The following is a 17071-nucleotide window of genomic DNA, read 5'->3' as shown; positions in this document are numbered from 1 at the left end:
TCTAGAGATGAAGTCAATAGTGTGACTGTAAAACTCTTTGTTAAGATCTCAGAAAGATTTAAGGGGTGCATCCTAAACCCTTTCAAATAGACAAAAGTCTCTAAGAATCTTAAAAGCATTCTTTGGGGATCTTCTGTATTAAACAGTAGGATTTCTAAGAATCTTAATGTTGCAGTCCCACTGCAATCTTACAGGAAGCCCAAGGTAAAAACGGCTTATCTTTGTGATATTTTTGGGTGTGGCTTGTGTTGAATGTAATAAACACCATTAAGAGTCTTAGGAAATCCACCATGTTTTTAAGGGAATTACATTGGTGAAAATATCCCCAGCTTTGTTTAACTCTTTCACTATGTTAATTGATTTCAATTTTTTTCCCCAAAATGTGTCAAAAACCCACCAAAAAGTTGATATTTTGACTATTTTATGCATTTAATAACATTTTGAGCTGCTTGTGCATAAATGACATTATTTTTATTTTAAACCATTTTTATATGGTAGTAAATTTACCATTATATTGAATTTTAGCAAAAAATACTCAAAACATACTAAGTGTCATCAATTAGATTCAAATATAGATAAATTAGAATCTAATAGCATTGATGACATCAAAAATTTATTACAAAATGTTACACAATATGGCATACAAAACATCTTTGTTGTTGATAGTGCAAGCCACCAGAAAACATATCCAAATGTTGCAGCAAAAGAGTTAAGAAGGACAGAGATATTACAAAATTGAAAGAAGGCCTTTGTATTTGTGAACTACTACAAGTAGGAAGCAATTTAAAAAACAAACAAATAAAAATAAAAACTACTCAGCTGGAAAGCCCAGCTATTTTTCATAGCAAAGAAAAGGATGACTCACATAGAACTTGCAAAAATAGTACAAAGAATTGCCATGTACCCTTCACCTAGCTCTCCCCAATGATAACATATCACATAAAAAGAAGCAAAATTATCAAATTCAGGAAATTTACATTGGTACAATACTATTAACTAAACTACAAACCTTAGTTGGAGTTCACCAGCTTTTACATTTTGCATGATATATTTTCAATCTCTCTGTAACTTTGTACTTGAAGTGTATTTCTTATAAACAGCATATAGTTAAGTCTTACTTTTTGTCCATCTGTTTCCTGTACTTAATATGTTTTTTTCCCCTCTAACTGCTTTTTATATTTTCTCTTTGTCTTTCAGCTGTTCAATCATGATATACCTAGATTTTTTTCTTTGGGGTTTATATTTATGAGTTGATGTCCTTCATCAGATTTTAGAACATTCTCAGTCATTATCTCTATCTGTTCACATTTTTTCCCCATTCTCTCTCCTCCTACTCCCGAGATTTTAATTATACATATATTAACAATTTGAGATTGTTCCACAGATCTTGGACACTCTGTTGTTTTTTTTTCCTTTTTTCCAACTATTTTTTTCTCAGCTTGGGCACTTTCTATTGTCCTGTAGTCAAGTTCATTGATCCTATTTTATTTTTTGCTATGTCTGGTTTGCTGTTATTCTAATAAGTTTTTCTTTTTGATATCAAAATTTTTATTTCCAACTTTTCCATTTGGTTCTTTTTGTAATATATCCTATGTCTCTGCTAAATTTTTCTACCTTTGCATGCTTGCTGTCCACCTTTTCTACTAGATCCTTTAGCATTTTAACATAGTTGTTTTAAAGTTTTTGTTTTATCATTCCAACATCAGGGTCATTTCTGGGTCTTTTTCTATTGATGGTTTCCTTCCTTTTATTTCCAGGGGTCACATTTTCTTGCCTCTTCATATTTTGTAAGTTTTAATTGCATACTGGGTAATATGTATTATAAAATAACAAAAAAATGAAGTAAATAATATTTTTTTCTAGAAAAGTGCATGCCCATTTTGTGTCAAGCACTAGAGTTGGGAGCTGAGTCAATTTGTTCAGTAGTTGGCCTTTGTCTGGGCTTTGTTGTATCTTTAGCTGAATTTAGTTCACCATTGTCTCTAAATGCTTTGATGATAGACTCAAGACTTTCCATTCTGCAGGACTTAAGATCTGAGCAGTGGCAAGTTTCCAGAGATCTCTTTGTACTTTACAGCTAGACTATTAGTTCTTTAAACTATGGGTGATCTCTTTCACTTTACAGCTTGGTCACCAACTTTTGGGGTTATTGAGGAGTCCTCTTTGTTCTCCAGTACTGGCCCCATCTTTCTGTACCTTAGGAGCTCTCTGTCTGTCCTGCTGTAGCACTACCACTCTTTGGAGGACTGTTGCCTTCCATTCTGTGGAAACCCAGATTGCTTGAACAGGATTTCTCTCAGTTCTTTTCTTTTCCCCAGCATTTGTTGCACTTCTGTCTGTTCTCCTGCCCTGCCCCCTTATTCCAAGGGCAGATGCCTGGTACTTAGGAGAGGCCCATCACACCCAAAAAGGCCGCAGCCATTGCCATACTATTCTGTGAGGACTTACTGGAAGGTGATGAGTGGGTACAAACTTACTGTGTGGCTGGAGCTCCTTTAAATTCTCATCTGTCATGTGTAACCACAGATGCTGTCAAATTTGGTTGTTTTCTCCTTGCTCACCAAGTACAGCAGAATCCTCTTCTCGTCATTTCATCTAGGATAAGAGAAGCGGCGACCTTTTCTCTTCTATGAAAGACTCATTATTTTCTGAAATTTAGTTCATTTAGGTTTCTTCAGTTCTCTGATGAGTTTTAAATGTATATTTTATAGCTTATCTGTCTTGTTTTAGTTGTTAAGGTGAGAATGATGGTCTCTCGTGACTTTCTACACCCTAACAGAAGAGGAAATCTGTAGTCACCTTTTTTCATTTATCAAAATATAAACACTTTTCCATGTTGTTATAAATTCTTGCTGATCATCACTTTTAATGGTTGTAACATATTTAATTGAATAGATTAATCATTCTTTCATTGTGAGACATTTGGTTAGATTCCAGTTTATCTCTCTTATAAATGATATTTCTGTGAACAACCAAAAAACCATTTTTAGTCCCTATTTAGGCATGGTTGTACACTGTGAGAACGGCATCCTACTTAAAATTCAGTCACATACATTGAGATGGTAGAAACTAGGTGCTTAATAAAAGCATTTTATAAAAGTTTCCCTGAACAAAAATATTCATGATGATACTGATAAAATATGCTGTAGATTTTATCAATTTTAAATATGTGCACCTTTTAAAACTGTAAAGCACTACATAAATATACTACAAGAAGGGAGGGGCAATGCTTGGTGGACAAATACGGCAGATGCTCCACTTGCAAAAATAGGTTAAGATTGAGTTGCCAAGGAATAAATAAGTAATAGAAAATGGAATTTCACCTGGGCTCCATGAATGGATTTCAGAGAGTCCATAAATTACCTCGAAGAGTAAACATAACGTAGTATATTTGCATTTTGGGGGGAGATCCTCCACAATAGTCACCAATTATCATAAAGGTCCATGACCCTAATGTGATAAAGAAGTCTTGCCATAAAGTTTCCATGCTTAAATGGAATGTAAGACCTTGTAGGCATCTTAACAGAGTAGTAGTTTCACATGTTTGAAAACAATGAAAGTACATTTCAACGCTGAAATGTAGAACATACAGTATCTCATTAAGGAGATAGCATGAATTAACAGTTAGGCTAGGTTGGAATACGACACTCTTCAATAGTTTTCAAGTCTGTACAATCAAGGCAAAACTATCTGTCATCTTAAGCCTTCTTCCTTCCTTTCCCTGCTGCCCATATGCTTAGTCTCCAAGGTCCATTGGTTCTTCCTAAGACTATATTAAGACATGTGACGGTCTCAATCTAATAATTTGCTGTTTAATGGGAAGTTAAGTATTATTGTTTTTATTTTTATTGGAGAATTTTGGGGAACAGTGTGTTTTTCCAGGACCCATCAGCTCCAAGTCAAGTCGTTGTTTGTTTTTTTCAATCTAGTTGTGGAGGGCACAGCTCAGTGGCCCATGTGGGAATGGAACCGGTGATGTTGGTGTCATGAGCACAGCGCTCTAACCAACTGAGCCAATCGGCCGCCCAAGTATTACTGTGTAAGAAATAGTCAACATTTGTTAGGTGTGACTGGAAGAAGCTATTTATACACATTTTACATACAATTTTCAGAAACCAAATAACATCTTGGGAAGCACATGAAAACATTTCAAACTTAGATGAAATAAATCTCTTATTCTTAATAAGCAGGATTACTTTATGCATTATTTGACTCTAGAGTTTCCTTTTGTTTTCCTCTCGGAACCTCAAAGTGTGACATTGTTTGGAAGTAGAATCTTTGCAGATGTGATTAGTGAAAATGAAGTGACACTGGGTTAGGAGGCACTCTAAACCCAATGACTGAAGCCTTTCTAAAGATGACGTGAAGACACGCACGGAAGAAGGCCAGGTGACGATGGCGGCAGAGGATGGAGTGATGCTGCTTCAAGCCAAGGGACACCACGGGGCGCCGGGAGCACGAGAAGCGGGGGAAGAGGCCAGGAAGGATTCTTCCCTTAAGCCTGCAGCGGGAGTATGATCCTGCGGACGCCTTGATCTCAGACTTCTGCCCTCCAAAACGGTAGGAGCACACAACTACCTGTCACCTTAAGTCTAAATTCTATTGTTTTCCGCAACTGTGTTTATGGTACTTTGTTACAAGAGCTCTAGGAAGGGACTACACCAGCCATATGTAAATTTGTTCCTGAGTTGGCAGGAGGCTGATTTGGGAGTTATGGGGCCGAATGTGTGAACACCGGTCCCTGCTGAGTGGTGGGCCACCTGGGCCAGAACACGAAGGCAGGTGGCAGTAAAATTCCAGAAGGATCCTTCGCATCAGCAAGACCCAGCTACGTAGGGAGGGCCACTAGCCTCACGCAGCTGAGAACCCCAACCACCAATCACACTGACTGCACACCTCACCCCAGGGTGCTGTGGAGAACAAATGTGACCAGGAGGATGTGGTCGTCACTGCAGAGGCCCTGAGGAAGGAGCACATTTCCGAGGAAGCTTTTCCCTGTGGCCGTGGGGCCTCAGCGAGCCACACCTTTTCCTTTCTTGGAGAGAAGCAAGGAAAGGGTAGAGAGGAAATCTGAGACCGGTGATTTTTATCTTAAAGAGATGAAGATTTATGAAAAGGGACTCTTTATAAATGACTGCATCAGACACAGATGGCCATATTAGGCAAACATGGAAATTGTACTTCATACTACTTAAACAACAGGGGCTTGTCAGGAAGACCACATCAGTCAGAGAGAAAAGGCAACATATTTGCTGTCCATGGGAGTTGCAGTGTGAATAAAATTTACAGATCCCACTACACATGTACAGTAATACTTTCAAAGTTTTACAATATGTTTGTCTCCTATGTGAATAAGGAAACTCTGAAAATAAACAAACTTAAACTCATTTTTAACATGACTTATAGAATACAAGGCTCTGAAGCAGTATTTAATAAGTATTTAATACTTTTAGTAGATGCTAATATATCATGTTTGAAGGACTTCAAACTGGCCACTGTGAAGGCAAGGAGAGACTTTTTCACCCTAAAGAATGTACCGTTCAGGGCAACTGGTTAGTTCAGTTGGTTAGAGCGCGGTGCTCTTAAGGTTGTGGGTTCGATCCCTGCATGGGCCACTGCGAGCTGCGCCCTCCTTAAAAAAAAAAGTCCTGTTCACTTTGGGAAAAGAGCAGATATCAGATACTGCCATTCACATTACAAATGATCTTTCTTGAATTGTCAAAACAAGACAGAGGTGTATCATAATTCTCTTTAATTTGGGAGGTTTCACTCACTTCATTAAATCTTCAATATGTTTATAGGTATGCATTGGGTGAGGACAAGATTAAATAGAACCAGCATTTCTATTTTACATTAAGTCAGTCATTATTTAAGAATTTATAACATGTAAGTCATGTTTCCAGGTTCTGTACAGGATCCAATAATAAAGACTTGATTTCTATTTTTAAAATAAAGCAATAAAATAGATGCCATAGGGCAGCAGAGAAATACTGTTAAAAAGCAGGATGGAGAAAAAAGATTTTAAAAAAGATAAATGTTCAGAGGATGGAATGCACTGAGTCCAGTTCTTCATACCCAGTGAAGATTCAATTAATACGTGTTGTTGAATGAATACATGAATGAGCCTCATTTATGACGTGGAGACAAGATCTATGGATAAAGTTTAATTTGAACAGGAATTTGAAAGGCAGAAAGAATTTGGATATGAAAAACTGCAGGGGGAGCATATAGGGGAAGAGGTGTATTTTAAAAGCGTAGAAGAAGCACAGCATGCTTAATGAACAACGATGAAATTAGTTTGGATGGAATAGGGACTTCATGAAGCAGAGTCCTGGGGAACGCCAAGGAGCTTCAAGGAAGATTCAGCCTGGAGTCGTCTAAGGAGTTAGGCTCTATGTTGCTAAACAGGAGCACCCCTCAGGAGATGGCAGGGGTTCCTAATAAATTCCTAAGTGTAGATCAATATCCTGGGGATTCCCAGTAAGTTGGTGAGAGACACTGCTTACATCTGATTAGTAAACACAGTATTCTAAATTTTTGAAATTGTAGACGTGCTGAGGTGAGAATTAACTAAAATTTTACTATCAATTCCCTCCAATTAGAGTATATGAAAGAATGCATCCAAAGACAAGCCGAAGTGAGAGACAAAAATCCAGCTGTAACTATGAAGCCGGTGGGTTGCCCAAAGCCGCTGCGAGGGCCACTGATTAGAGTTCAGTATCATCTTTCTTGCGCAAACGACATGCATAATTTACTATTTTTTATTTCCAGTTTTAGTTCTTTAAACAATAGCAAGAGACAAAAGATACCATGACGGGAAGCATTTTGAATTCAGAATTTATCATCCAGATTTTCATTTTTTCCTAATTTCTTGCAGTTGCCTTACTCATACTTAGTTTTACTTTATTTATTTATTTAGCAATTTGCCATTCTTGGGTGTATCTAAAAGCTTCAAAGAAGCAGGTCTTATTTTAGATGAATATTAATTAGTTTTCCTAATGTTCACCTAAAGCTTATAATTATGGAAATAAATCAACTGGCACAATAGGTTTGCGAATAATTTCAACTAAATGATTTATAAGTCTTGGTATATTACAAGATTTACAAGAACATTTCTGCTCTGATGGGAGCAGAAATTTGTGGGTATAACGGAAAGTGGCCTCCTAGTCCAGCAGTAATGAGCCAGCCTGCCTTTCCCCTCTCCTCTCCTCTCCTCTCCTCTCCTCTCCTCTCCTCTCCTCTCCTCTCCTCTCCTCTCTCCTCCCCTCCTTTCCCCTCCCCTCCCCTCCTCTCTCCTCCCCTCCCCTCTCCTATGGACATCCATTGCCGTGACGATCTCGTCTAGTCCCATGGCTTTAAATGGCATTTATGCACTGACACCTCCCAGAATTGTATCTTTAGCCTGGATCTCTCCCTTGAACTTCAGCCTCAGTCTCCTATATCTGACGCCCCACTCCCCATTTCCATTTAGGTATCTTGTAGGAACATCAAACTGAACCTGTTCAAAATAAACTTCTTCGCTCCACCTCTCTCGAATTTGCCCCTCTCCTTCTTTCCCATCTTGTAAAACGTAACTGCATTCTTCCAGTTGCTTAGGCTAACAACCTGCGTGTCACACCTTACTTTCAATCTACACGTATGTTCCATCTACTTTTGAATTACATCTCAGACATGTCTCTCCACTGCTAAGAGAACAGTGCGAGACACTTTTACCTGTTGCTGAAACCATTGCAATGGCATCCTAATTGGTCTTCCTACTTCTACCCCAATTCCCTATCGTCTGTGATCCATAGAGCAGCCAGAAAGGCCCATGCTAAAATGCCTTATTACTCCTTTGCTTGAAACCCTTCCATGGACTCCCTTGTCGTTCAGAATCTGAACACGCACCATGGTCTCTAAGGCTCACTGTGACTTAATTCTCAAAGCACCTCTAGTGGATCTCATTTCCTAATGGTCTTATTCTCCCTGGTGTCACTGGGTCCATGAATGCACTAAGCATGTCCGCCCAAGGGGGGCACCTACTCTAGGGTCTGCCAGGAATGCTCTCTCCCCAATACCACTTGGCTTCCACCTTCATCCCCTCTAGATCTCTGCTCAAGTATCACCGTCTCAGAAGCCTTCTTTCACCAGCCTTTCGGGTTAACTGAGATAATGTTGATATAACTGTGTATGTTTGCTGACTCACTAGCCCCTATCTGTGGCGGCTGAGTCCCCAGGTATGTCTAACGTGTTCAGAGACCAGCTTTGCTGTGCCTCTGTGTTCAGCTGCCTCTTGGAGGCTGGACTTCAGCAATGTCCTTGAGACACAGCTCAGCCCTGCCCAGCCCTGCCCAGCCCTGCCGTCTGTCCGTCTGTCCGCTCTCTGCTGTACACTCTCAGGGTGCCTGAGCCAGCCTCTCCCACACCCTCTCTTTGTTTTTTGTTTCCATTCAGGTGCCCACGTACAAAACATTCTTCCTATTTCCATCAGTCCAAAAGGAAAAGCCCATCTGCGGAGCAACTTTCAACACTGTCAGGCCTGGGGGCTGGGGAGTGGGCACGGACGCGACACAGCATGCGTCAGTTACTTTCATTGTAAGAGGGCCACATGATTATTGAACTTTGAGCTGGAGAAGAACCTAAAGATGATCAAAAAGTAGAAGAAAACCATCACTGTGAAAATTTTTAATGAACTTGTGTCACATTGACCAAGAACTTACTCTAGAATACCGAATCACTTGTCTGCACAATAAATTCTAATGTCCCTCTGCTGGGACTGGGACAAATTTAAAGTCCTCATTTAATCAGTAAAGCCATCCATCCAGGGCCCCCTCTATAAGCAGCCGCACCTGCCACTAGGTGTTTCTCAAAGTCCCTTTTCTCATCTTGGGGTTCAAGTGCTTCTCCTGCATTTCCCAGCCTTGGGTGAAGTTTAGGCAAATTCATTTTTGAAGAATTTCTTGCATATTGTCTTGTTTTACTTAACATGTTTTTAAGGGTGTGGGCCATGTTTATTTCTTCTGTTGGTTCCCCTACAGTTCTACGTTCACAGATCATTTAGATCAATTATTAACATGAATACACTTATCACCACAAAGTATCAATCATATTTCACCATTAAACCCTCCTACAAAGTGTGTTCCTTTGCAATTAATCATTCACTAGTTCATTTCATTCATTTGTCAGAGAAAGGTTTGTTGTTGTGAGAGATGGAATAAGGGGTGAAAAGAAGATGTGGTCAACAGTAAAACACACAAACAGCCAACTGCGTCCCTGGCTTTGTCTGAGCAGTTGGGTGGATGTTTGTGCCATTTATTGAGATGATGACTAAGAGAAGGAGAGGTTTGAGGGCGCTTGGGAATTCAGATTCCTAAGAGGTAGTGCAAGCATCCATGGTTCAGGTTCCCCGGTCTTCCTCTGGACCTCTGTACATGGGCGGAGCTCAGAAGACACATTCAATCCAGACAGTTTTGAGCACTATCAGGAGATAGATGGCTTCAAAGAAAATGCATGTATTTTCATTAGACACCTTCATTAGACTTTTGGTGTTAAGGAACAAAGACAAAACCAGGATCGATAAAAGGGAACGGAGGAAGGGAAAAGGATACAAAAAGAATGTAGACAGTCTGAATACAGTGAATCTTATTTTTTTTTTTTTTTTTTTTTTTTTTGTAAAATGGTTATGTGGCCGCTGGAAAAGAGTTGTTCTGAGCATTCTGTTATAGAGCATCCTAGGGGGATCAGAGAAAACAATTTCAGTTGTCTATGGGTTCTCCAGCATCCCTCCAGAGCCTAGCCATAGAGCACACCTGACATGCTTTCTGAGTAACGTCCACCAATAATATCCTCCCATTCACACCATTTCCCTCTCAGGATTTCTCAGTGGAATTTAAAGCCATGGAAAGGATGCAATGATTCATGGAGGGAATACAGAGAATACAGAGAGTCTAAATGAATGGCAGAGTCTAAATGAAATAGTTAGAGGTCAAGTAGAGGAGGAAGCCCAGCGAGGAAGATTCAAGAATAATTGTCAGTAACGTAGAAGGAAAACGAAGAGCGTCATACCTCAGAAGTTGAGAGTGGAGAGTTTTTCCAGAAGGGAGAGATCAGCTGCATCTAAAGTTGCTGAGACATCTATATTTAATTAATTCTCTTGTGCATTGTCATAAGTAGAACTGAGAGCTTCAACCCTACGCCACAATACACAGAAGGAAGAAACAGAGGACTATTTTCAAAAGGGTTTAGGTTAATTGGATATTCAGTTCATTGCAATAATAAGAGTCATATATTTAATAAGAGTCATATATTCTTTTATTTTTTTAATTGTGGTAAAATACACATAACCTTTACCATCTTAACCATTTTTAAGTGTACAATTTAGTGACATTGAGTACACTCACATTGTCTGCAACCATCACCATCAATCCCCAGAACCCTTTTTATTTTGCAAAACTGAAACTCTGTCGCCATTAAGCAATAACTCTCCTTGAGCCCCAGCTTTACTCTAGGTACCTCTTTATATGAAAAAGGTACACGGCTCTGGCTGTAAGGCTAATTAGCCTAAGTGAATTGGTAAACAAGGAAATTCTGCGCGTGGTGCAGAAGCACCACCGATCCACCCACGATTTTAACAGTGGACCGCCGCGTAACTGCTGCTGAACATGAAGTCCACAAACACAGCTGGGTGAGCCCCGCGCCTTCTCCCCACCTGCCTCCGCTGAGCCACCACACTGCTTGCTCTGTCTTAGAATTACTTAGTGCAGAGTTTCCCCTGATTTCTGTGTATTTTCACCTTGTCTCTCTAAATCAGCAAACTCAACTTTTCTTTACATTCCCTTCCATAAATCTGTCTGCATGCTTCTGATTTAAATTGGCAGTTCAAAAGCCTAGAAAAAGAAGAACAGTAAAAATAAAATGAAACACAAGGAAGAAAATATTAAAGTTAAAAGCAGAAACTAATGAAATAGAGAACAGAAAAAGACTAATCCTAATTAATAAATCAAAACTCTGTTGAGTTTTTTTGTGGGGGTTTTTGATGGAAAAAAATTAATGAAACAGACAAACAACTAACTAGGTTGATTAAGAAAAAAGAAAGTATTAATACAAATATGTAGAATGAGAAATGACAAGGGGGAAATAACCTTTCAAACAGAAGAAATTTAAAAAGTCGTAAGAGATTATTTTGCTGACCTCTAGGTAATAGATTGGAAAACCTACAATAAATGGATAATTTCCTGGGGAAATATATGTTACCTAAAGTGGCCCCCTTAGAGTTAGAAAACTTAACCAATTTCCACAGAAAAAAATGGAGACAGTTATTAAGAATCCACCCAACAAAGATGCACAAAACCTGGTCATTCCACAGGTGAATTCTACCAAGTCTTCCAAGACCAGACAGTCTTAATACTTTATAAATTATTCCAGAGCCTTGAAAATGAATGAAAACTTCCAAGTTCTTTTTGAGAAGCAGGTATCATACTGACACCTCAGCCAGATGAAGAAAGTACAAAGAAAAAAACCTATAGATCTGTATCACTCATGAATATCAATTGAAAAATTCTAAACGAATTATTAGCAAAAAGAATCCAACACCACCCTTAGAAAATAATACACCATGGCCAAGTGGAATCTATTCCAGGAACACAGTTTGGCTCAGTGTTAGGAAATGCATCAACACCACACATAACATTACTAAATCTAAGGGAAAAAACCCATAATTATCTCTATCAATGCCCAAAAAGACTTTGACAAAAGTCAACACCGATTCATGATAACAACACTCAAGAAAAGAGGAATTGAGGAGTACTTTCTTAACAAGATGTAATACATATGGCCTATTTCTTTAGCCAGTATCTTATTTCATAGGGGAAACACCAGAGATGTTTTCACTAAGATCAGTTACAAAGCCAGGATGTCCTCTATCTCCACTACTATTCAATGTATGACTCAAGGCTTTAGCCAACGCCATTAGACAAGCGAAATCAATGGTAGATATGTCCTTTACATTCCACTCAACCTGACCCTACGCCGTGGCTAGAATGAAACTCAGTATGCTAATATTGTCACTCCTCTGTCCACTTTAGCTGGTATCCTTGGGACTTGATTTGTTCCTATTCAATTCCTCAGAGAAAAAGCCTTCTGTGTTCCTCCTAGAGATTCTACAGAGTTGTACATATATCAAGGGTGGGGGGATGCGAAATTGACTGACCTCTCATACACACTTTCAAGCTTTCCATATGTTCCTCAGGGACCCCACTCTTGACCATATCATGGCTCCCACCCTTATCTAGCTCCCTGGCGTTCTCTCCATTCTGCCAGTGGATTATGAAAGAGAGTACGTGGCGACTGTGGAGGAATTTTTCATGGGCCAATCTTTCCCTTTTCAGCCCCTCACTTCACTTACTTTTGCCTTCAAGAGTCTCTCCATAGATTTGCAGAATGGCTCAGCACTCACTCAGCTTGTCCACACCTTGCACACATCGTAAGCTGGATCTTTCTTTACCATGCTAAGTCAGTTACACTCCGACATTCATTTTGCAGATTCCAAAAATTCGTTGTAATCTCTTATCTGCTACCATCTCCTTTCCTATTCTCTTCCTATTCCTATCAGCTTATGGATTGTAAAAATTCCTTTGCTAGGATTTTGTTGCATTTACTTTAGTGGAGACTAAGGAGGAAGAAAAAATGTGTAGTCATTATTAACAGCTGATGAGTATTATTATAGTAAAAGTAGTAGATGTTAAGAGGAAAGAATTCCATGTTTCATCCTAGGAATTTAAATAACAACAACACTCTTGTTATGGCTCTGAGGTTAGAAAAGAACAACCATCATTCCTGTGTTTAAAAAATTACCAGAACATTTAGGTGATTTCCTCAAAGCCAAATTGATCTGCAAGACTTTTGTCTAAGTACAAAGAGTTTCTTTGTATCACTAAATCTATTGGGGGAAAAAATCCCACAATTTTCTGTGGAATTATATCATTCTTGAATTTTACATAAGTCAATTGATGTGCTTATTTTCTATTACAGATCAAATGAGTAAAGTCCCACTGAGACAACTGCTAGGAGGTCATTCACTATTGTGTGTTACATTGGAAAATTTGGAGAATGTGTATATGCCCTGACCTTTCTAAAAGGAACTAAGATTTGTCGCTTATAAGTCACCTCCGTCCATTCTAACCCCTTGACTATTTCTTTCTCAAAATTTTTATTGAAGTTTAATTGACATATAACTTAAGGTTTTTATCGTGAGTATAATTGACCATTATTTTTCATCCAAGTCCTATTACTGTGACCCTCCCACCTAGATATGTTCATTAGTTCTCATCTTCTACCACTTCCTTCCCCCTGTATGTCCAAGGCATATGAAGCGTCTTCAGATCGATGAAATTACTAAGTTCCTTCTCACCTCTGGGACTTCCATCTGCCTGAAATGCTTATCCCTCTTCATTTGGTTTCCTCCCACACCACAGTGAGAATGTTATTCCCCCGGGATTTTTCCCTCAGATTGTTAAAAAGAGAGTTAAGTGTTCCTCCTATGTGTTTTCATATTTTTCTCATTATATTGCTTATCATGCTATATTGGACTAGTATTTGCCTATATCTTCCCGTAAAATGTAAGCTCCAGAGGGTCAAAATCATGTCCGTTTTGCTCACCACATTATTCTAACAGCTACTTTGAATATATAAACTTTGTAAAATGCTCCTTACTATCTAGAGAACAAATATTTCCCTACAGTCAAGAGGTCATTTATTCAGTCATCTATTCATTCCACTACCAGCAGTTGTCACTTTGCACAATTTTCAGTTACTGGAGTTCAGTCTTCCAACACTCCGGTTCAAATTTCAGTTACGACAGTATATTAACTGTGAACTCACATAAAATACAAACGGTGCTGCTAGGTCTTCAGTCCTCAGAGCCCTAAAGAAGTAACAGATGCACATCATTAGTGGCCAATCGCGTCCTTTCTTTCAAAGTCTGTTGAGGACTGTTCAGGTCGGTGACTGCGCATCTGTCATTCAGTTCGTGCACGGACGGCAGAGCGTGTAGGTGTGTTGCCTCCTGTCTCCCAGTGATAAAGCCACGTGATATTGTACAAAAATGGATAACTGAAAGAGGAAGATTGTCACTAAAGATAAAGTGCAGCAAAGGAAGAAAAGTGATAACGTCGGAAATGAAATTTGAATGGCATTAAATGAAGCTATGAGAATTAGTGCACCAAGGAAATGCTGACCTTGTGCCATTGGAGACATTCTGGATAGGCAGTCATAGCTCGTCAGTGAGGGCCATCGTATCGAAATAAATGAAGAAAGTGCTTGTGACCAAAGCATGAAATTTCCAAGATGAGGGAACGCTGGCAAAAAACTTCACAAACAAAGGAACTCTCCAAGATATTTCACCATATTGAAAGTTGAAAGCATAAAATGTTGAAAGCTGATCCAAACTTAGAAGTATGGCAATTTGCCAAGGCACAGAAACTTCCAGCTGAAAGTTAAACAAGGAGAAGGCAAGCACTGTTCAGACCACCTGATACATATTTTGTAAAGAAATAAAACACTTTATTTTTCCATGTTTTCAATTTTTAAATTACAGTGTACCGAATATATTGGTTTTACTATTTTTCATTTTGCTCTGCACTTATAACTAACATTAGAGAGATTTTAATGTTTTGATGAATTGTGCTAATGGTCATGGAACAATTGTAACTTTTCCCATTGGTTATAAATGATACTTTGCCTGGTTTTTGCACAGTCGTTTTATGATCCTACGTGACTGTGCAAAGCAAGGACCGCTTGTAATTTGTTGAAGGCCGAGTACGTGCCTGGCCCTGTTCTAGGCCCTGGTTACAACGACGACTAAAACAGACAAAGCCTCTCATTTACCATATTCCAATGGGTGTGACAGATAAAAAAACTGTGCAACACATGCGTGCGCACACACACACACACACACAGAAATATCTAAGAATTAAAAGAACATCATAAATGGAGAGAAAATAAAATAATTTGGATTTGTATTTGTACTAGTTTGAGGCGGCAACCCAGGATTCAGACTTAGAATACTCCCACTGACGCATTTAGAACAACCACATATTGGAAGTTGGGGAAACACAAAATATGAATGACGAAAGCATAAAATGTGACAAGAAATATGAAATATGCCCAAGAAAGGCCCAGAATGTGGTGGTACCTTGGTGAACTCATTATATTCTGTGGTGTGGTTGGTCCTCGGAAATGCAAGCACAGACACACGATTTTGTCAACACCTCAAGAATGGTTCAGTCCTCAGGAGATCTTGAGAGGTAATGGGATAAATCAGATGCCAATATATTAACTTATGAAAAGTGTAACTGGCAAAGCGATCCGACCTTTATACCCTATGGACAGTGAGTTTTTAAAGGCTGACTTCTGGTCAGAGGTTGCTTACTGAGTAGCTGTGGTATAACCCACTAGCTGTCCACTGGCATTCTTTCCCCATCTAGCCCCCATCGTTGCTTCCTAATCGAGCTCTATGATTGCAGCTTCTATGGTTAAGGGGGCTCTGACTCCATCCTCAAAATGGGAGATAGGCTTTATCTGGTCTGAGCCAATAACATCACAGGCATATCTCGTTCTGCTGCACTTCGCTTTATTGTACTTCACAGGTGTTGGTTTTTTGTACAGTTTGAAGGCAAGACCCTCCACCAGCAAAAAGATTAGGTGTTACTTTATTGCCATTCTCACTTTATGGTGGTGGTCTGGGACCCAACCCACAATATTTCTGGGGTCTGCCTGTAATTCTATCCTCTTGTCAAGTAAATGACTCAGGGAGGAAGTTTAAGCCAATCAGCACATATTTCTGTGGCAATAATAATAGATGTAATGGTGGGCACCTGACCTCTCCTAGCTTCATCAGACCAATGGGAGGTTTCTCTCTCCACTCCTCCCCTGCCATCCTTCTCCTGCCACTTCCCCTGCTATTGTGATAATAGTGGCATACAGCCAGAGGACAAAGCTGGCACACACAGGGCAAAGCAACAACAATGAAGCACAGCCTAACTTAGGCTGCCTCTGGAGACCGTATTACATTTAGACTTCCTGTTCCATGAAATAATGCCTTGCCTCCACATTTAGGACAGTTTGAGATTTCTGTTACTTGCAGCCAAGAGCATCTTGCAGATACAGCCTATGGTCAGTATAAAAGACACTGGTGGCTCACTCACGTTCCCTAGATCATGCTAGCTGTGCTCTTCCAACCTCTCTCTGATGCTCACCACCCCTTCTGACTCCCACCTTTCCTGTTTAGGAAGGTTAATACCAATGACTCAAGAGCAGTTTTTGGTTTATTAACTCAGCAATAATTAACTTTCTCTTTCTGCTTGAGGCTGTGGTTAAGATGACTTCATATGATGAACACAATACATGTGTTTATAATTTAGCTCTCAGTCTCCCTTATAATAGGATACACCCATGTATCAGTGGACATGGGCACAGTCCAGGGATAGGCAGCACTTTATGTTCAACCACGTGGTTCTTTTCCCCAGCCACTCCAATCTCCACTCTTTATACCTGGCTCTAGGATACCAAGTTCTCTTATTTCAAAGTAAGGTACAATCATATTTTTGTAGAAATAAAGATTTCACTGTTGAACACAGGAAAGATGACACCCACCTGCTGGCTGCACAGGAGAAGGACCCACAGAGGGAAAATGGTGACTGCCTCTCCAGTCCTCGTCCTGCAGCCACACAACTCAGTCTCTCCCTGTGTGTCTTTGACGCCTCCGAAATCACTGTCCCTCTGCCAGAGCCTAGGAAGAAGAAAAAAAGATAAAAAATATGAATAATAAAATGGCAATAACTACATACCTATCAACAATTACCTTCAATGTCAATGGGTTAAATGTTCCAATCAAAAAACATAGGAAGGCTGAATGGATAAAAAACAAGACCTTTACATATGCTGCCTACAAGAGACTCACTTTAGATTGAAAGACACATACAGGCTGAAAATAAAGGGATGGAAAAGTATATTTCATGAAAATGGAAACAAACAGACAAAACAAATCTGCGGTAGCAATACTTATACCAGACGAAATAGACTTTAAGACAAAGGC

General features: G+C 39.4%; 1 long non-coding RNA gene across 1 annotated transcript; it reads right to left on the bottom strand.

The window, feature by feature from the left end:
• Positions 1-10392: 10392 nt before the first annotated feature.
• LOC117018397 (uncharacterized) lies at positions 10393-16685 on the bottom strand. The gene is made up of 3 exons (XR_004422229.1): positions 16630-16685; positions 15170-15273; positions 10393-14464 (listed from the first exon to the last, which is right to left on the bottom strand). It is a non-coding gene; the product is annotated as an uncharacterized LOC117018397 (long non-coding RNA).
• Positions 16686-17071: the final 386 nt, after the last annotated feature.

This window comes from Rhinolophus ferrumequinum, chromosome 27 (assembly GCF_004115265.2).
Source record: "Rhinolophus ferrumequinum isolate MPI-CBG mRhiFer1 chromosome 27, mRhiFer1_v1.p, whole genome shotgun sequence".
NCBI classification, from domain to species: Eukaryota; Metazoa; Chordata; class Mammalia; order Chiroptera; family Rhinolophidae; genus Rhinolophus; species Rhinolophus ferrumequinum.
This window is presented reverse-complemented; position numbering and strand designations above follow the sequence as displayed.